Source organism: Zingiber officinale, chromosome 6B (assembly GCF_018446385.1).
Source record: "Zingiber officinale cultivar Zhangliang chromosome 6B, Zo_v1.1, whole genome shotgun sequence".
Taxonomy (NCBI): Eukaryota; Viridiplantae; Streptophyta; class Magnoliopsida; order Zingiberales; family Zingiberaceae; genus Zingiber; species Zingiber officinale.
In genome coordinates, this window is record NC_055996.1 from 87,587,184 (window position 1) to 87,610,256 (window position 23,073).

A 23,073-nucleotide genomic window follows, 5' to 3' on the forward strand; every position below is an offset into this window, starting at 1 on the left:
ATTACCAAATTCATTTTGGGGATATGCTCTGGAAACAACAGTGTGCATTCTGAATATGGTACCTTCTAAATCAGTACCATTTACTCTTATGGAATTGTGGAATGGGCGTAAGCCTAGTCTGAGTTATATTCGGATATGGGATAGTCCAGCACATGTGCTGAAGGAAGATACTGACAAGTTGGAATCACGTACAGAAGTTTGTCTGTTTGTAGGATATCCTAAGGGAACGAAAGGTGGTTTGTTTTATAATCCTAAAAATCAGAAGATCATTGTTAGCACCAATGCTCGATTTTTAGAGGAAGATTATATAATAAACTATAAGCCTATGAGTGAAATTATTCTAGAAGAAATGTGGGAGGACACACCTACTTTAGTACCAACAGTGCAAGATGAAATATCACAAGAAACTGCAACATGTATCACAAATGATACACAATCATAGACAGTGTCTCGTCGTAGTGGGAGGGTTGTGAGGCAACCTGAGAGATTCATGTTTTTAGGAGAGCCTTCGTACTTGATCCCTGGTGAATATGAACCTGATCCCCGGATATATGACGAAGCACTCCAAGATAAAGATACAGTATCTTGGCAAAGAGCGATGAACTCTGAAATAGAATCTATGTATTCTAATAAGGTCTGAGAGCTTGTAGAACCACCAAATGGTATAAAAGCCGTTGGATGTAAGTGGATCTACAAAAGGAAAAGAGGGATAGATGGGAAGGTGGAAACCTTCAAAACAAGGCTTGTTGTGAAGGGGTATACTCAGAAAGAGGGAATCAATTATGAGGAAACCTTTTCGCCATTATCTATGCTTAAGTCTATCCGGATACTCTTATATATTGCTGCTCATATGGATTATGAGGTTTGGTAAATGGATGTCAAGACAGTTTTTCTTAACGGAAGTCTTGAAGAAAACATCTATATGAAGCAACCAGAAGGATTTATTGCAAAGGGCAAAGAGCATCTAGTATGTAAGCTCAATCGGTCAATTTATGGACTAAAGCAAGCTTCAAGGTCTTGGAACATCCGGTTTAATGAGGTAATCTTGTGTATACAAGAAGTGTGATGGAAACGTGGTGGTATTTCTTGTACTATACATAGATGACATTTTGTTAGTTGGAAACAATATCAAAGTGTTGTCAAAAGTAAGAGTATGGTTGTCCAAGCAATTCGATATGAAGGACTTGGGAGAATGTGCACATATTCTTGGGATCAAAGTAATAAGGGATCGCAAGAAAAGAATGTTTTGCTTATCTCAAGCCTCATATATCGATACAATCCTAGCTCGTTTTAGCATGAAATACTCCAAGAAAGGTTTTCTACCTTTTAGGCATGAAGTAGCTTTATCTAAAGAGATGTCTCCGAAGACATTAAAGGAGATAGGACATGAAGGCAGTTTCTTATGCTTCGGCTATCGGAAGCCTAATGTACGCTATGCTGTGTACGAGACCGGATATCTGTTTTGCTATGGGCATGGTTAGCAGATATCAAAGTAACCCTGGACAAGAACATTGGACTACAGTAAAACATATATTAAAGTACCTGAGAAGGACTAGAGATTCTATGCTAGTTTACCAAGCAAATGATTTGCTCCCTGTGGGTTACACGGATTCTGACTTCCAATCAGATAGGGACAATAGTAAGTCTACATCAGGCTATGTGTTTACTTTAGGAGGTGGAGCCATTGCATGGAGGAGTGTTAAGCAGAAATACGTTTCAGACTTAACCATGGAAGCTGAGTATGTGGCAGCCTATGAGGCAACCAAAGAAGTTGTATGACTTAGGAACTTCCTAATGGACTTAGATGTGATTTCTGGTTTGTCCAAAATCATCACAATTTATTGTGATAATAGCGGTGCAGTAGCAAACTCGAAGGAACCACGATCCCATAAGGCTAGTAAACACATAGAGCGCAAATACCACCTGATACGAGACATCGTAAAGCGAGGAGAATTTGTTGTCGCCAAGATTGTATCAGCAGATAACCTGGCAGATCTATTCACTAAGGCCCTTCCGGCAAAAGATTTCGATCGGCATGTTGAAGGAATGAGAATCAGATGTATGACATCGTTTATGACAGCACAGTCTTTTAGTATAAGTGGGAGATTTGTTAGAGTGTATACTAAAAGCCAAGCTTTTTGTAAACATTTATTTTGAAATAAAGATTCACATTGGTCAAATGTCTACATTTATATGCTAAGTGTAATTGTTAAATTAATTTATATTGTAGATAACATGGTGTGTAGTGTCACACACAGAAGATCATGTTATTAGTTCCTTATAAATTATAAACGGCAGCTCACAACTAAGATGGATAGGAACAAACCATTGGAATAGTCGTAGTGTAATTTCGTATTAGTTTATCTTGACTACAAAATTACACTAGTACACTCTGAGTGTATTGAGCAGGACCATTTAAGGTAGTTTCTTTTTATACTGACTGCATAAAAGAACAAGACCTTTGTTATTATGGAAGTGTATGCTCTTAATCCTGATATAATAACAAGCACATATATTTAGTATTTATTTCTTTAATTTATCAAAGGGTGTGATTTAGTTCGATAAATCAATAGGCCCGATAAGTTGGGAAATAATATTATTTATAATGTGTGTTGTTGATTATAGAAGGAAACTGTGTCCTAGGAATCTAGGTTGATGATGTTTCCAAGAGGAGCTCATAAGGATTGTCATGTAAACCCTGCAGGTGGACTTAGTCCGACATGACGATAAGGTTGAGTGGTACTACTCTTGGAGGTTGATATTAATTAAGTGAGTTGTCAGTAACTCATTTAATTAGTTGACATTCTATATCTTAAACATAGGGAGATTAACACACTCATGATAAGAAGGAGCCCATATAGTAATATGGGATTGGTGCGGTAGTTCAATAATAACTCTTTAGTGGTATGAGTTATTATTGATGAACTCGAGTTGGGTATTCGGGGCGAACACGGGAAGCTCAAGTTCATCGGGAGACCAAAACCAATTCCTCCTCTCGGTCCCTGTCGTAGCCTCTTAGTTATAAAGTTTTATACCCACCTAAACCCACCTTCTTACCCATCCCAAGGTGGTCGGCCAAGCCAAGCTTGGAGCCCAAGCAAGGGCCGACCAAGATAAGGCTTGGATGGGTTGAAGTGTGGCCGACCTAGCTTGAACCCAAACTTAGGTGGTCGGCCACAATAAAATAAAAGGATTTTATTTTTTAAAATCTTTCCTTATGTGGAAACCATGATTTAAAAGAGAGTTTTAAAATTAAATCTTTCCTTTTATAGTTTCTACAAAAGATTAAGAGAAATGTTTGATATCTTTCTTTATTTGTAGATTGAAAGGAAGATTTTAATTTTGGAGAAAACTTTCCTTATTATAATCATCCACATGTTTTAATAGAGAGATTTTAATTTATAAAAGTTTCCTTTTATAACCAACCATGAAGGGAATTTTTAAAGAGAAATTTTTATTTTAAAAATTTCCGGAAACAAATTAGGAAGTTTTAATTTTGTGTTTAAAGCTTTCCTTGTTTGAGGAGTTGTAGGGGTCGGCTGCATTAATAGAAGAAATGGAAATTTTTTTATTAATTAAAATTTTCCTTTTAATGGCAAGGAAAATAAGGAGGTTTTAATTAAAACTTTCCTTATTTGTCAAGACCAAAGAATATAAAAGAGAGGGTAGAGGTGCCTCACCTCACAACAATATATCTTCTATTATTCCTCTCTTCCTTGGTGGTGGTCGGCCCTCTCTTCCTCTTCCTCTCCTATTCTTCTTCCTTGTGTGGCCAGCGACATCTTCATCTCTAGGAGCTTGGTGGTGGCGGGATCTTGTTAGAGGAAGAAGGAGAGATAAGAGGCTTTGTTTCTTAGCATCCCTTGGAGCTTGGTTGGTGGCTGAAAGTTCTTCATCTCTTGAAGATTGTTGGTGGCCGAAACTTGCTTGGAGAAGAAGGAAGCTTGGGCAGATTCTCATCTCAGTAGATCGTCACCCACACGACGTCTGAGATAAGACGAGGAATACGATAGAAGATCATAAGATTTATTAGCTACAAAGAAAGGTATAACTAGTTGTCTTGTTCCGCATCATACTAGTTTTCTTTGTATGGATTTTGAAATACTAAACACAAGAGGCTAACGTTTCTAGGTTTCAGATTTATGATTCGAATTTATGTTTCTTTTGTTTTTCGATCTTGTGATTCGATTGTTCTTATTCGTTAAACCTAGGGTTACTATAAGGAGATTAAATATTAAATTTCATTGAAAGGCTTTGTCTAGGAAGTGGTGGATGCTCCCATAACCAAGAAGGCCTAGTGTCTCGCCATGTTTAACCTGGAAGTCGATCTCTGAAATAAATATTTAATCAAATTTATAACATAGGTGGATTTAGATTAATAATGTTAAGCATCGTTTGCGATCCAAGTCTATACCTCTAAGAACAGATAAGTTGAATTTGGAATCAATAATGTTAAGTTATGTTTACAATTCCAAATTTAATTTCTAAAGAATACAATAGGTTATTAGGAATGATTCAGAACTTGTACAAATTTTTTATAAGGGGAACCAGTACGATATTCGGAGTAGCAACCAACATAATACAATCCATGTATGTCGCATTTCAATTCTGTGAATGTAAATAATACTCATAATATAGGAGTGTATCCTTATTTCGGTGAATGATGATGACAATTGCATGTGAGCAAGACAATCCTGAAATTTGAAACTCCCCGTAATTACAATATTTTCTTTCCAAAACAATAATGAATGAAGCACCCCATGTCTCTACTTCCATTTCATATTGAGATTAGGGGTAAACTTTATATCGTCTAGCTTTCTCTCTCTTTGAATCCATTTCTTTGGTAGCATGAGGTGTCAAAGCAATATACCATTTTAAGACTTCCTGCCTATGGTTAAAGAATCATTGAGCTACCTTTCTTTTGGTATTATCAATTAACCTATTTATGGGAAGTTCACGTGTCTTCTTGAACAAAGCATTTAAACTCTCTACACAATTGGTGGTTAGCATTGTGTACCTTTTGCCACTAAAGTGTGCATTAGCTCATCTTTTAGGGTCAATGTTCTGAAGCCACTTATGAGCATTTGGATGTTTTTCAAGCATGGACTGCATTATGAGATCATATTGGAGTGTTGTGTTTGCTCGAGATGTTGCCTAAAACAAGCCTAAACCTAACCTACTGCCAGTATCTGTTACCATATTGCAAGACATGTGGTGGTAACAGAAAGCATGATGGGCGGTAGGGTACACTTCCTAACTGCTAATATAATGTCATGATGTTTTTCTGACACTATCCTTATTGACTCTGCATCAACAGCAAAGAATCTCTTCGTATGATCCAAAAACCACTCTCATGCTGACCCACATTCAACTTCAGCGATTCTAAAAGCTACTGGGAGGACATTGTCATTATTATCAATTGCAGTAGCGATCAACAACACACCCGGATATTTTTCTCTTAGATGTGTGGCATCAATTCCAATCAATTTGCGTAAATAAGACCTGAAAACTCTTCTACAAGCTCCAAAACCCCAAAAATATCGTTGGAACTTATTATCCCATTCCTGTGTAGTGCCACATAGGTTTCAGGATCTCTGACTCTTAACTCACGCAGATATAGTGGAAGATCTCTATATGCTTGGTCATAATCTCCAATGACTTTCTCCATCGCTTTCTCTTGAGTTATGTATGCTTTTCTATATGATATGGCTACTCCAAACCTAACTTTTATATATGATATAATCATACTTGGCTTGTACCGTTCATTAGCAAGAAATTGCTCTTCAACAAAAGACGCTACAAAGGAGGAAGAGCATGCTTGATGATCAGCATTTTCCCTAATGATGCCACATTGGTGTTCCTTTACATATTTCGTAACAATGAACTCTACATCCCCCGGCCAACTACTCTCCATGTACATGGTTGATTGAAGCAGACAACTTTTACTTTATTTTTTCGAGTGTCAACTGGGTTGTATCTCATATGTTTAACCATGGCATGTTTCACAAGTGCATTCTTGAACTCTTGTCGAGACGGAAAAATCTGTCCAACACAAAATTCATGCTCATCTGTTGCCTCTTCAATTGACCTTTGTAGCAATCAAGAATTTAGAATATATGATCAGCTATTGGGAACTCCTCCTCTAAGTCATTGTACTGCTCTGGAGCAATTTCATATTGTTCAATCTGCATATTATCAGCTAAGAATTCTTGTATATCTGTATTACATGGTAATTCCTCTCAAATTCGGGTATAATGCCCTTCCTCCTCACTCCAAGTAGGCTCAAAGTAATCACCAAGTGTTGCACAAGGATTCAGAACCTCATCTTCTTGAATACTTGCTTCTTCATTTAGAACAAATGTGAAATTACTGTTTGTAATTCTATTTGTGTTAGACACACCACTATACTCCGAAGATGATGGAATATTTGTTCTGGATAATTCTCCAACATTAGCTCCATGCTCAATACAAGAATTTGTATCAAGCGTATTCCATATATCAAAGAGAATTTCTTCAGTTATATGATTGCCCCTGATAAATAAATTACAAACTAATTTAGTAAATTTGCAACTACATAATCAAGTGATGTTGTACATACAAATTTATCAAAGACCAAGTATATGGTGTACATATTAGATTTTCATAATTTATCAGTGATTGTGACACAATCTGACTGATATGGGCCTAGAATTTTTGTAATTTTGTATAATTCCAACCACTAGAAAGGGTTGAGCAAGGAAAAGATTTATATGATGTAAAAGCAAAGTTTTAACCAAAGATCATGTTGGACATGATATGATCTCATATCAGGCCCATGATAGGCCTGATATCATCCTATATCAGACCCCGCATGGGCCTAATATCATCCAATATCAGACCCGCATTGAAGCAGAAAATTCTCGTAAACTAGGACCTCCACTGAGAGAATGAGAGGCCTAAATAAAATTTGGTTAGAACAATTTAACTCCTTACAACCACAGAAACTAACAACACGTTAAATGAGTGTAATCAAACATGTTTAGGTCCATAAGTGACTTTTGGTAAGAACACATTGATAGATCAAGGGTAATTGGATTTATGCAAACTCCCAATTACTATAAAGGGTTGAACGAGGAGAGAAGGTAGATATGGTATCAAACAAAACTTTTGATCAAGGTAGAAAGTGGGCCTGATATGATCGCATATCAGACCCAACATCCATACCTACTATATTAACCTAACATGCATGAGCAAGGTCTAGCTAAAATCTAGCATCATAGTGGAGCACCTTGCAAATCGATCAAGTATTGGAGTATATTATATTGTAGGTGATCCGGTTGTAAGAACAGGGGCCCCCCGTCCGGAGGAGTCAACGCCACGTGGAAGCCAAAGTAGCAGATGGCCGGGCGGAGAGGGGCAGGTTCGACCAGCCGATCGGCTGGCCGGTGTCTAGGTGATGGTTGGTGTATCGTCGAAAGTCAGTGTTCCGGCGCTCAGCGGATAAGATCGCAGGGCCGATCGGATTTCACGCTCGGCCAAAGCCATCAGGTAGCACTGCTAACAGTCCACAAAAGCACGTGAGTAAGATTCTCCCCAAGTAAAGCACCACATACGTCCGGCCGGATGTCGAGGAAGTCGGTCGGCCGGACTCTCTCCAGGGAGTAAGGGAAAAAGGACAAGTGACATCTTTTTCTGACAGCGGGTATGGTCCACATGTAGGCCATACTTCAAATCTTATGACGGGGTTCCGCTGTCCCATCGAGGACATGCTTGGACTGTAGCAGTATGGGTCAGGTAAGCTCACTGACAAGTCCTTACTGGGGTATGGGCCGCTGACACGTGTACACCTCGGTAGGTGTACACTCGCTTCTCCGCTGCCCTATATAAAGGCCCTCACCTTTCGCCGGAGGTACGCGTTCAACACCTTTGGGAGCCACTCTTTTCTGTTGCTTGCTTGCCTGACTTGAGCGTCGGAGGGTCGCCGCCGGGAACCCCTTCCCGGCCCGACTTCTGTGCAGGTTCGCCGGAGGTTCGTGCAACCAATCGAAGACCCACGTCAGCAGCCGGGGAGCGCCACGTGCCCAGCGTCCGTTGATTCAGCCTTCGGACAGGATCAATTTGGCGCCGTCCACTACAACAAAAACTGCAAACGACAACGGATATTATCCGTTGTCGTAGGGTAAAAAAACCGTTGTAACTGAGGGTGTTGTAGAATGTATTGCCCTACGACAACGGTTTTGAATCCGTTGTCTTTGTAGACATTTGACAACGATTTTTATCCGTTGTTGTTTATATGCCCAAAATTTTGCTACGAAGGATACGACAACGTTTTAAAACCGTTGTGGTAGATAATTTCAACAACATAAATAAACCGTTGTGGTAGATACGTTTTACAACAGATATAAACTGTTGTGGTAGATAATATTTGACATGTTTTGTTTTTTTAACAACAGTTTTAATATATTTTACAACGGATAAAACCGTTGTCTTTTATCACTTTTTACAAAAAAAAATCGTTGTGATTTACCTAGTTTTACAACATTTTTAACTGTTGTCTTTAATGTTCATTAATACCAAACAACCAATTTTATTTTACTATAAGCAAACCACCAATACAAAACTAAATATTTACTACATTAAATCCAAAATAAACATCCATATATAATTCATCTTGTAGCCACATATACAAAAATATACAAAATGAGTTGTTACTCATCAAAATACACATGTTTTCCATTACTCTCCATATACACTAAATCACATATTTTCCATTTACTGTTCTCCATATGGCTTTTAATTTACAAAATAGCAAAACAAGCTACATCTAACAAAGCTCACTTCTTGCATCAAAAAAACTCAAGCCGCCTCACGAATTGGCAGACCTGCAAGAGAAAAGTTTAACAAAACTTATCAAATTCCAGAATTCCAAAAGGAAAATGTAATTAACCAATCTGTAGTGCATAGAAGGCAAAAACAAACCAAATGAAGGAAACAAAAAGTGGTGTTTATTAGAGAATAATAGTACATGGAATCTACTAGGAGCAGTGATACCTAGCTTAGCATAGTTTACTAAATAATTAGCACTACATGCAACTAACATTATTTAAGTGAACTATCATGCAAGATCAATAGAATCCATGCAAAGCGCATTACATCCATTAACATCTTGAAACAAAATATTAATGCAATTTTCTGTGCCTTTTTCCAAACTGCATTACCTTTGAGACCTGGTAGGCACAATATGCTTTTCCATTTTGCAAGTAACCAGTTGCCAGGAGCTGCAAATTGATCTGCAATATAACCAACTTATGATCTAAGAAATAAAACTTATGCAATACAAACTTATGCAATACAAGCAATTACAGGATTTCACATAGCTCTAATATAAAACAATTCCATGACAATGGGCAATACCAGAATTCCAGAATTCTGATTTAGATTTATTCATATAAATCTACATAAAAAACAAGCAATATAACCAACTTATGATCAAAGAAATAAAACTTATGCAATACAAACTTATGCAATACAAGCAATTACAGGATTTCACATAGCTCTAATATAAAACAATTCCATGACAACGGGCAATACCAGAATTTCAGAATTCTGATTTAGATTTATTCATATAAATCTACATAAAATACAAGCAATATAACTAACTTATAGTCTCAGAATTTAACTTATGAAATACAAACTTATGCAATACAAGCAATTCCATGATTTCGCATGGGTCTAATATAAAGCAATTCTAGGACAACATTCATTTCTAGAATTCCAGAATTAGATTTATTCATATAAATCTACATAAAATACAAGCAATGTAACCAACTTATAGTCTCAGAATGTAACTTATGCAATACAAACTAATGTAATACAAACTAATACAATACAAGCAATTTAACCAACTTAGAGTTGTCTTGGTAACTTCCATTGGAAAACTTATGCACATAGATTTAAATTCCCAGAATAAGTTTACTCTGCCTGTGCCTGTCTATTAGATCAATGAATGTCATTGACCTTGCCATTGAGTTTCTAAATAATCAGTCAAAAATATTCTTAAAAGATACTCTTGGCAATAAGAAATTAACTAAACCTGCGGAAAATACATCTAAACATTGATTTAGGATGCAGACTTGTTGAGTTATAGGCAGGATTGACAAAATGACAAGAACTTGTCTAGGCAAATGTTGAAAACAGACAAGGAATTTGATATATGCTTTGTTCCTGGAAAAATGTCTTTATATACAAAACATGCTCATAATTCCAGTCAACATGCTATAAACTCCATTTACTAACTCAGCCGAATTTAATCATTAAACGACAAGCCTATTTCCCGGAGGCAAAGTTTAATAGACAAAACAAAAACAAAATTATAAGGACACCACGACAATACCTATAACTAAATTCACAAAATGTTCAATCAGCAAGATAACACATGGATGTATATTAGGTATTGATATATCAAAGTAAAAAATGATAACAAAGAGAGGCAATAATATTAAGTATCCACAATTAAATACATATATACCGATGGATATCCTTTACGGAACAGCTGATGAGAGTATACGTTCTGCCTTCTTCTATTCTTTTGTTCATCACTTACTCTCTAGTTAAAAATTAAAATCAATTAAGTTCACTATCAACATTCAAAATATATATATGCAAACTTTAATACAAATTCTCTGTGTTGTAGAGAAAAAATAGCAATCTATGGAAGGTTCAAGGAAACAAACAATTAGAGAACCCGAGTATTAGAATTACACAAGGAAACAAGTAATGCTATCTGTTAGAAGTATTGTTATAACAATTATCTCTTCAATTAAGAAACAAAGCAAATGGAAGAGAGACAACTAACTGAGCAAATGAAAGCAAATGGAAGTATTGATTTCCTATGCTCTGGATGTCGATACAACAACCTACAAAGAAAGAAAAACAAGCATCATCAAGAACAATATATCGAAAAAAAACCCTTAAAATATTCTATGAGAACAGTTTCTATGATCATCAGAGAACCATTGCTTCTTATAGGATTTTTCTGCATCCCTGTGCAGCAAACTGGTATTACATCAGAGAACCATTAATGTGTGTGTGTGTGTGTTGGGTAAAGCTGTGTCAAAGTCCATTGTCTTTAATAAGTGGTAAGGCAGGTTTGGAAACATTAGGGTATCACACTTATATTTGTGCACTTGTGCGCATCTCAAGTAAAACTATCTTGAAATCCAATATCTTTGCAGCAGTCCACGATCTTCAACATACTGAATAGTGAGGCAGGCTTGGAACCTTAGATCTTGGCATCATCGACTAAGATATTTAACAACTCAGGCACAAGGCTTGATATATACAACGGAAAAGAAATCAAATGAAAGTGAGATTTGATATCAAGACCATATTCCTGAGAATCATTAACTTTACAATTTTTTAGATAAGAATAGATCTTGTTTGTTTACTATGGAAATCCAATATGGATTATAATATTTAGAAATCAATGATAAGTACCTTTTTCAATATATGCCTTGACATGAGACATAAATGTTGTTTCTTTAAATTATACTTCAGTTTGAATGAAACAAATTCAGTCCTTAACCAGCTTACTTGAAAACAGGGTTAAATAATGTAAAAACAAGATACAAAATCAATATGATACCATTGTTCACTACAAGTTACCTCCATCCCAAGGTGTATCATCTGGGCTGCAATTGACAGTACCAAAGTATCAGTAATCCACCACATCAAACTAATAATGTAACAAGTAGTTCCTTCCAAGCATACCCAAATATAACAGCATTCCAAAGCATGATGTTGTTGTCATGAGGAGCACCGCTGATACCAGCTGGAGGATCCTACTGCAGTCTTTTGAAGTCCCTCATGAGCCTCTTCCTCGCAGAAGTCGACATCCTTACTGCCTAGATGATAGAAATTGTGATGTTCCAATCAAAGAGCTGAACAGAAAGCACAAAAATCCTACTTCCGTCAATAGCTGCCGAACATCAAAACCATGATAGACAATGTGAAAACCCCCATAATTAAATAATCGTCACTAATAAAACGTAGCTCATGAAAGAAAAATTATAGCTTTGTGCTAATCTGAAGTCCAAAATTCCAACTTTCCATCTCCATAACCAACGACGCAGTAGTATTCATATAAACCCGACCCAAACCCTACCGATTTGCTTCAAAACACAAACTTCACCGAAAGAACGCAACATCCGGAAATAGAAAAGCAGCAAGAATACCTCGTACACGCTAAATGCTAACTCGAAGACCACCAGCCTCGAAGGAAGGCTGCCAAGATCCGATATTTGATGAGGGAAAGCGAAAGGCATCACAAAACGACGCAGAACCAGCCGGGACACATCAAGCGGAGTCGAGAAGGAGAATGAAATCTAGGGCTCGTTTGGAGCCTCCTTCAGTACGCGGGAAGGAGGGAGGAAGAGGAGGAGAAGAGATTTGAAGGCAGGGCGAAGGGATTTAGAAGGTGAGGAAGGGAAGAAAAGGAAGGGTTTGGGGAAGGAAGAGGGCAAAAGGGCAGAAGCGAAATGGAGGAGATGACCGCCGATGCGAGAAGGAAAGGGGGCATTAAGGTCAACATATGGCTTTCTACGAGAAATTGGAACAACCCAACGAAATCGAACACAAATCATAGAACATAAAATTAAAATAAATAAAAATGCTCCACCTACAGGGCGTCGAGCGCGAGCTGATAAATATCCTCCCTGGCCGTTTCAGCGGACAAATCAACTCCTCCTCTTTCGACGGCAGTGAAGATGGACCGGTGAGAGCGAAACCTGGTAGTGTTTTGGGCAGGATCGAGAGAGGGAGGAAGATCCAGCAGAGGCGAACGGTTGGTCGACAGGACGGCATGAAGAGATTGTATGAGGAGAGGGAAAGAAAAATGGCTAGGGTTGAACGCGAAGGGAAAGACACGGCGCCGAAAAGATATTCAGAGAGAGGGAAAGCAAAAACTGTGCGCGAGGGGAAAAAAGACCAAAGTCAAATACAACGGTTTTATCAAAACTGTTGTTGTAACCCCTAAAAACGCGGATAAAGACAACAGTTTATAAAACCGTTGTAAAAAGTGTTGTCGTTTTAAAAAGAAGTCGCTCAATGACAACAGTTTTGCCAAAACCGTTGTCTTTTATATTTAATGGGAAGTTCAAAGACAACGGTTTTGGCAAAAACCGTTGTCTTTGAGCAAATATGCAACGCTTTCTCTTAAAACCGTTGTCGTAGGGGTGTTGTCGTTTGCAGTTTTTGTTATAGTGGTCTGTGGGAACGCTCCTGTATCCGAGCGGAAGCAATGGATGAGACTGGACGACAACACACGGTGACGCTCTTCACGGAGGAACTCGACGCTCTGGTTGAGTTGAGGGCCGCCAAGCTTGTGGAGCAAAAACAGAAAGCAGCAGCCGAGCGGCCGGAGCAGCAAGCAACGTCTGCGTCTGGCGGCCGAGCGAAAGTACCGCAGGCCACCGTTGCATTTCATCGGGCCCTATTCCACACCCCCGAAGCTGCGGCAACCCATAGAGATCGGGGATCTTCTTCTGATGAAAGGTCGAGACGAGAAGACAGAAAAGGGAAAGCCCCCTGAGCGGACGCATCACCCGAGCGGATTAATCGCCAATTCTCAAGAGCCATCTTGAAGGATCCTCTGCCAAAGCACTACGTGCCCCCGACGATAGGCGAATACAATGGGACCACCGATCCGGATGATCATCTGGGTAAGTTCGATAACACTGCCACTCTCCATCAATTCACAGATGGAGTGAAGTGTCGAGTTTTTCTTACCACCCTCTCGGGATCGACTCAACGGTGGTTTCGGAGGCTGCCGGATGGGTCCATCACAAACTTCAAGGATTTCCGAATGGCCTTCCTCCATCATTTTGCAAGCAGTCGGCGTTATCAGAAGACGAGTGTCAGCTTGTTCGCCATCAAGCAAGAGCCAAGAGAACCGCTCAGAGCTTATATCCAGCGGTTCAACCGAGTGACCATGGATATTCCAACGGCCACCTCGGAGACCATGATGAATGCCTTCACACAAGGCCTAGTGGATGGGGACTTCTTCCGATCGCTCATTCGCAAGCCGCCCCGAGACTATGACCACATGCTACACCGGGCCAACGAATACATCAACGTAGAGGAAGCCCGAGCCGCCCGGAAAAAAGAAACACCAACCGAGCGGGCTCCAATTGCCGAGCGGAAGCCGCACGCTGCCTATCCACCCAGAGGACCGAGGGCTGAAGTAATCCGCTCCCCCCATGCAAGGTCCCATGTGCAAGTGGTAGATGCCGCCCGGCCCAAGCCAAAGAAGAAATTGACCCCGATGTTCTGCTCCTTCCACCGGACGGATACGCACAACACAAGGGATTATCGAAGTCTTCCCTTGATTGCTCATCCCGTTCCCCGGAATGGCGGTCGACGGTCTCCCTCAGTCGACAGAGAACTCATGAAGCCGATCGGACTCAACCTGACAGGCGACAACAACAGACTCCCGATCGACATCGCTCTCCAAGGCAGGAGAATCGGCGAATGTCTAGAGAACGGTCTCGACCGTCCGCTCTGGAAGAAGAAAATAGAAGTAATACTTCCCGAGGCGAGATCAACATCATAGCTGGTGGTCCGACCGGAGGAGATTCCAACCGAGCAAGGAAAGCAAGCGTCCAGCAGCTCCAGATCCATGCGGTCGGCTGCAGCCAGGAACGGGTGAGCGGACCAGAAATTAGTTTCGGACCCCGGGACTTGGAAGGAGTGGAAATCCCCCATGACGACGCCCTTCTCATCAAAGCGGTAATAGCCAACTACACTATTCACCGTATTTTTATTGACACAGGGAGCTCGGTCAATATCATATTCAAGAAAGCATTCGATCAACTGCAAATTGATCGAGCCGAGCTGCTGCCCATGATAACCCCCCTTTACGGGTTTACGGGCAATGAAGTTCAGCCGGTCGGACAGATCCGTCTGGTCATATCGCTGGGAGAGGAGCCGCTCAGGAGGACGCGGACAGCAAACTTCGTGGTGGTCGACTCTCCATCGTCATATAACGTCATTTTGGGACGACCGGCGCTCAGCGAATTCTGAGCGGCCGTTTCCACCTTCCACCAGAAGATCAAGTTCCCCGTCGAGGACAAAGTGGGAGAAGTACGAGGGGATCAACTGGAAGCTCGGCGATGCTACATCGAGATGGTCCGAGCAGAAGCCAATTCCGCTCGGAAGACGCCCCGGATCGAGGTAAACGCCGATCGCCATCCAGCAGCCAATTGAACAAGTATCTTTGGTGGCGCACGTCGATCGGATGGAGGGCCTCACATCTCCGAGCGACTGGCGGACACCCATCATGGAGTTTCTCCGCTCGGGTGATACATCGTCCGATCGGGATGAGGCCCAGCTACTAAAAAGGAGAGCCGGTCGGTTCACGCTCATTGGAGATCAGCTATACAAGAAGGCTTTCTCCCGCTCGCTTCTGAAATGCGTAAGTTCAGAAGATGCGGCATACATCCTTCAAGAAGTGCATCAAAGATCGTGCGGGGGTCATCCGGGCGGGCGATCACTAGCTAAAAAGATACTGCTGGCCGGATACTTTTGGCCAACTTTACAAGCAGACGCCGCTCGGACCGTCGCGACGTGCCTTTCTTGTCAAAGGTATCATAATTTCTCTCACCGACCGGCGGAGGAAATGAAGGCCGCTACTGTCTCTTGTCCGTTCGACCAATGGGGAATGGATATCGTGGGTCCGTTTCCTATGACAACCGGACAGCGGAAATTTTTATTGGTGGCGTTTGATTATTTTTCCAAGTGGGTGGAGGTCGAGCCGCTAGCCAAGATCACCGAGCAGATGGTCAAGAAATTTATTTGGCAGAACATCATCTGTCGGTTCGGCATCCCTCGTCGACTTATCTCTGATAATGGGCGGCAATTCACAGGAAAGTTGCTCGAAGATTGGTGCAAAAGCTATGGCATCGAGCAACACTTCACATCCGTTGCATATCCCCAAAGCAATGGTCAAGCCGAAGTAGTCAATCGAGAAATTCTAAGTATTCTGCGCGCTCGGCTCGACCATTTGGGAGGAAGTTGGGTGGAAGAAGTGCCGGGTGTCCTATGGGCCATCCGAACGACTCCCAAGGAAGGAACGGGCATCACGCCTTTTCATCTGGTATACGGCGGCGAAGCGGTGATTCCCGTCGAAGTCGGTGTCGAATCCGTCCGGATCCTGAATTACGATGAAGGCAACGCCGAGCGGAGGAACATGGAGCTGGATTTGGTTGATGAAGAGCGAGCCAAGGCTTCCGTCCGCCTGATGGCGTACCGGCAACGGATGAAGCAAAACTACAACAGGCGCGTAATCCCCAGATCGTTCCAGGTCGGCGACCTTGTCTGGAAGAAAGTAAAGCCGGTCGGCGACGTCGGCAAGCTGGAAGCTCCCTGGGCGGGCCCCTTCAAGGTTATCGAAAAGCTCCGCTCGGGCGCTTACTATTTGGAGGATGAAGACGGACGGCAGCTGGATCGGCCATGGAGTGCGAATCATCTCCAGCCTTATCGTGCCGGATGAAAGGTGCACTGGCGTAACTCATTTGTATATATGTTTTGGTCGCCTATGTCCTTGTAATGCAGGAAGCAGAAATAATTAAAGGATGGCAAATAGCTTCGCCGAACGGCAGTGTCAAAATTAGCCTTAATGGCCGTCGAGCTCCGACGTTAAAGATCGAGAGACGAGCCGGCGTCTATAAACCCTCCGAGCGGAAGACCGTCGAGCTCCGACGTTAAATATCGAGAGACGAGCCGACGTCTATAAATCATCCGAGCGGAAGACCGACGAGCTTCGACGTTAAATATCGAGAGACGAGCCGGCGTCTATAAACCCTCCGAGCGGAAGACCGTCGAGCTCCGACGTTAAATATCGAGAGACGAGCCGGCGTCTATAAATCATCCGAGCGGAAGACCGTCGAGCTCCGACGTTAAAGATCGAGAGACGAGCCGGCGTCTATAAACCCTCCGAGCGGAAGACCGCCGAGCTCCGGCGTTAAAGATCGAGAGCGAGGGCGTCTATAAACCCTCCGGCGGAAGACCGTCGAGCTCCGGCGTTAAATATCGAGAGGCCGGCGTCTATAAACCCTCCGGCGGAAGACCGTCGAGCTCGAGGTTAAATATCGAGAGGCAGACCGGCGTCTATAAATCATCCGAGCGGAAGGTCGCCGAGCTCCGACGTTAAATATCGAGACGAGCCGGCGTCTATAAACCCTCCGGCGGAAGACCGTCGAGCTTGGACGTTAAAGATCGAGACGGGCAGGCGTCTATAAACCCTCCGGCGGAAGACCGTCGAGCTCCGGTGTTAAAGATCGAGAGACGCGCCGTTATAAACCCTCCTAGCGGAAGACCGCCGAGCTCCGGCGTTAAATATCGAAAGATGCGGCGTCTATAAATCATCCGAGCGGAAGGCCGCCGAGCTCGGCGTTAAATATCGAGAGGGCGCCTATAAACCCTCCGGCGGAAGACCGCCGAGCTCCGACGTAAAACATAGAGACGAGCCGGCGTCTATAAACCCTCCGAGCGGAAGACCGTCGAGCTCCAACGTTAAAGATCGAGAGACGAGCCGGCGTCTATAAACCCTCCGAGCGGAAGACCGTCGAGCTCCGACGTTAAATATCGAGAGACGAGCTGGTGTCTATAAACCCTCCGAGTGGAAGACCGTCGAGCTCCGACGTTAAATATCGAGAGACTAGCCGGCGTCTATAAATCATCCGAGCGGAAGATGTCCATAAAAGGGATGCAGTTGCCCCAGAAACTCGCCTTCAATATTGTTAGCGCGTCTCTATGGTCCGCTCGGCCCAGCACTCAAGGGTACTTGCTGGGATCTAGCGAGCAATTTCTGTGATCAGAGCTGAATATTAAGCAGTCGAAATGTTACATATTTAGCCGAGAGGAAGGGCGAGAAGACAACATACATATTCACTAGCAAAGAGACAATACGTGAAAGAAAAATATTGCATTAAGATTAGAACTCAAAGCCGAGCGGCCTAAGTACAAAAAAGGTCATTTTTTGGCCTAGCGACCCAACTACACCTACAGACGTCTACTCAATGAAATCATAGAGGTCCCTGGGAATGTTGCTCAGAAGCGCCACTTGATCGCCGACCGGAATATTAGTAGACTCCGGAAGAAGACCCTTAGACTTCAGATAAGTGGTGGTAGCGGTCATAGCCAAGTCGAAGGCTGTGTACATCCGCTCGCATATTTTCTCCGAGAATTCAGGCGAACGGATGTAGCTCTGTCTTAAGGCAGCGAGGCGACTCGGCTCGGCATCTTGATATTCTTTGAAAGCCGCCTGGGAGCCAGTAAGGGCCTCATTCAGATTCTGAAGTTTGGATGCGTCGGCCGAGCGGCCCGCCTTCTCCCTGTCGAGCTGCTCTGTCAACTCCTTTATCTTCAGCTCTAGGCCCCGAGCCTCCACGTTCTTTTTCTCCAGATCGGAGATAGCCGTATTTTTCCGAGTGGTGGCCAAAGTTATTTTTGTGTCGAGCGACTTGACTTGTCGCTCGGACTCGGCCAAGGCATGGGCCTGATCGGCCGTCTTTTTTTGCTCGGCAGCCAACAAAGCTTGAGCTTTCTTCAGCTCCTTTTGCAGCTCGACATACGAAGGGCCCTGAGAGCCGGACAGACCGCTAGCCGCCTTCAGCTGCCTTAACTCCTCGTCCACCATGGCTAGGCGGTTGGAGACTGCGATCTCCTCCACCCATCTCTGGCAAAAGAAAATTGTTAGCAGCCGATCGGAAAAATGCAGGCAGAACTTCAGAGAAAACGATCTTACCCCCGTGGCCTCCTGCATGTGGTTATTGGCCAGGTTGCGGAGGGGGATCAGCGCGACGCGCTCCCGAGCGTCGGCCCACATCTCGGCTAGGGGCCCCTTCAAGGTGATGGTGTGCTCGGGCACGGTCGGGCGGTCGGCCTCGGGCAGCAACTCTTCAGTCGGGAGATGAAGAGAGACTCGTATAGTGCGGCCGTGGCCGGGGATCGTTCGACCGGCGGTGGGAAGGGGATCAGAAGCCGGCGCAGAAAACTGGGAATGAATGGTTGAACGTTGGACGGAATGACGAGCGGGCGGAAGGGTGCTCACTGGAGTAGCCTCAATTGGAGCAGCCGGCTCGTCCCATTCAGAAGGCGTCCGGTCGGACGAAATGGCTTCGACCTCTGGCGCCTTGCCCCGAGCAGTCGCAGTGACCCGCTCGGATGGTTGGACCGCGGAGGTAGCCGACCGAAGGGGAGTCTCCACTCGGCGTCACTTTTGTACAGGTGGCTCTCCCTCCCGAGCGGAACCTTCCTCGGGGACAGTTGGTTCCCCAGTGGGAGTGGCTACGCTCGCCACGTTCTGTTGAGAAGCCGGAACAGTCGACTCAGCCTGAGTCCCGCTTTCTCCTTCATGGGATCCGACCGGCTGGATACCGAGTGCTTCCATTTCTTTGGCCGCCGCAGCTTCCAGAGCCGCCGCCTTACTCTTCAAAACGTCGGCCATCACTGAATCCATGACGATGTCCGCTGCAAAGGAAAGAAAAGAAATCAGTTAGCAATCAAAGCAAATACCAAAGTAAAATTCTTACCGAAGCCGGTCGGAAGAGGAGTCCGTATGGGACTCAGGCCGAAGATGTACATCACTCCTTCGTGAAGGAGCTTATTGATGTCAAGGCGCAGACCGGCTAGCATATTTGCAGCATGGAGGTAGTCCGGTCGAGTCTTGAATTTCTTCAGCTCGGGAGTGGGGGGTAGGCTGACCTGCCACTGGGTCGGGAAGTTGGCCCGATCGGGCATTCGGATGTAGAAAAAATAATCCTTCCAATGTTTATTAGAAGAGGGTAGTTTGTTGAAGAAGACTAAGCCGGGCCGAGCTTGGAACATGAAGGTGCCCGCCTCAGCTTATTTGGGGTAATAAAAATAAAAGAAGACCTCCGGTCAGAGGGGGATGTTGTGAATCTTGAACAAAACAACAACACCGCAAAGGAGACGAAAGGTGTTGGGTACCAGACTGCCGAGCGGCAAACCGAAAAAATTACAAACATCTATGATGAACGGATGTACAGGGAAACGTAGACCGGCGGTAAACTGGTCGCGGAAGACACAGAAAGCTCCGCGCGGCGGCCTATGCGGCCAAGCGGAAGGACCGGCTAAACGAATTTCGAAATCATCTTGGATTTCAAAATTGTCTGTCAGAATATCGAAGTCCCGCTGTTCGAATCGGGACTGCATGGTAGTGTACCATGGACCGAGGGGCTGTTCTTCGGGATGGGAAGAACTAGCCATGAGTCGATCGGGAGGAGTCAAAAAGGCAGGAGAAAAACAACAGACAACGAAAAGAAGTTTCAAGGATTGGAACTAGGGAAAGAAATGCGGATGAGACACCGGAAATGAGGAAGAAAAGTTATAAAGCCTTACTGAGAGGAAAGGGATCAAGGAAGGGGCGCCGGAGAGCGTCGGAGAACAGAGACGGTATCGCCGGAGCTCCAAGCGCTGGGGACGGGTTGAAATCACGGAGGCAAGTGAGGGGAATGGGAGAGAGCGAAGACTTTATATGGCGGAGGTCGAGCGGCCTCCGCCGTTGGATCCAGGTCACGGGAGTCAAAGTGCACATCGCGCCGTCCATTTCAAACCGCCTCGATCCCATCAAAGCACCACACCGTCGCCGCCGTACGATGACGACAGTTGGCCACGTGGCGTTTGGTCATTCGATGCATTTAATGAGCGCGTGCTCTGCCTTAATGTCGAAGATTGGCACGGGTTACGAGTAGATCCGAGGAAGGTTGTTGTTGACCAACCTTAAAGGCCATCCCGGCGGGAAGCCAATAGGAGGAGGAGTGCCCGAAGATGCCGCCCGGCTAGGCTACTAGTCCAGTCAGTCGGACTAATCGCCTCATTCGACTAGACTTGAAGGGGAGGCAAGTGATCCGGTTGTAAGAACAGGGGCCCCCCGTCCGGAGGAGTCAACGCCACGTGGAAGCCAAAGTAACAGATGGCCGGGCGGAGAGGGGCGGGTTCGACCGGCCGGTCGGCTGGCCGGTGTCTAGGTGATGGTTGGTGTATCGTCGAAAGTCAGTGTTCCGGCGCTCAGCGGATAAGATCGCAGGGCCGATCGGATTTCACGCTCGGCCAAAGCCATCAGGTAGCACTGCTAACAGTCCACAAAAGCACGTGAGTAAGATTCTCCCCAAGTAAAGCACCACATACGTCCGGCCGGATGTCGAGGAAGTCGGTCGGCCGGACTCTCTCCAGGGAGTAAGGGCAAAAGGACAAGTGACATCTTTTTCTGACAGCGGGTATGGTCCACATGTAGGCCATACTTCAAATCTTATGACGGGGTTCCGCTGTCCCATCGAGGACATGCTTGGACTGTAGCAGTATGGGTCAGGTAAGCTCACTGACAAGTCCTTACTGGGGTATGGGCCGCTGACACGTGTACACCTCGGTAGGTGTACACTCGCTTCTCCGCTACCCTATATAAAGGCCCTCACCTTTCGCCGGAGGTACGCGTTCAACACCTTTGGGAGCCACTCTTTTCTGTTGCTTGCTTGCCTGACTTGAGCGTCGGAGGGTCGCCGCCGGGAACCCCTTCCCGGCCCGACTTCTGTGCAGGTTCGCCGGAGGTTCGTGCAACCAATCGAAGACCCACATCAGCAGCCGGGGAGCGCCACGTGCCCAGCGTCCGTTGATTCAGCCTTCGGACAGGATCAGTAGGTGTTGTTGAATATTTATTCTCCACACATCTAATGAAACCATAAACATGATTTTTGTCATCACCCTTTGCAACCAAACTATAATTTTTTTTACATCACTATCCTATTTTGCAGTAATAAATCTATGCATACATCGCTAAATCTTTAATTGTATTCTTCTACTAATTTCACTCTTAATAGAAGTTTGTCCTTCAACACTGACGTTCTTAACTGCTGTTGTCCTTTGGACTCCTCTTGAAACTCTTACCGTAATATCCCTAAACCCTAATTGGTTTTTTGCAATCCCGCTAACCAGCACGAGAAGGAATGACAAGCAAAGGGAGTTCATATTTCTTTCGTGTTTATAAGATCAGGCAGAGGGATGGAGGGAGAGAGACGGTGAGAGGACGTGCATCCAAACTATAAAAAAATTTTCAATTCAATTTGTGGGTTGGATGTTTGGAAAATGATGATTGAAAAGAGGAGGTTGCCAGGTTGCCAGAGGGATAAACTGAGAATTGAATTTTTTTTATCTGTGTCTTTTGATATAAACAAAACTATCCTACGTCTTTTGATAAATACAATATACAAACTACGCCTTTTGGTAAATTATTATTATTTTTTTTATAAAAGTGACACTACATACATTCCAATGTATATGTTAAATTTATGTTATTTTAATGTAAGCTAACAGTACGACACTAGATGGTGCAAGACTGTTTACTTATACTGATTTTTTCTAAAAAAAATATAATATATTATAATATTAAATTTATATTAAAATATTCTTAAATATTATAAATTAATATTATTTAATTTAATTGAATTTATTAAGTAAATTTTATATATTATAAATTTATATTAGTTGTTAAGTTAAATAAGTAATATTTAAAATATTTGTTATATTACTTAAGATTATAAATATTTAAATTTATAATAATTAGTTATTATAAATTAGTTATAATATCATAAAGTTATTATGTACCATAAAATTATTAATTTTAATAATTATTATTATCACAATAAATATTTAAAAAATTAATATGTATGATGAATAATAAATTATAAGATGGAAAAATAAAATATTATAAGGAATATTACTTGTAGGGAAAATGGTGTGTATTAGTTGGAGTTGGATATTTGGTGCTAAGATTACATTAAATTAATACTGAAAATATATCAAATTGGGTTCTATAATTTGAGATGATCTCATGACGCTTATTGCTCTATCAAATCCATTGAAAAGGCGATTAACAAAGCCATGCCGTGCTTGTATTTGTCTTTCATGGATGGAATGCCCTCTAATTTGTTGAATTGTTAAATAGAAGTCATCTTCTAAAATAATTAAACAAACTGTTCAAATAATTTATTTATTTTTGATAAATTCATCTAAGTAAAATAA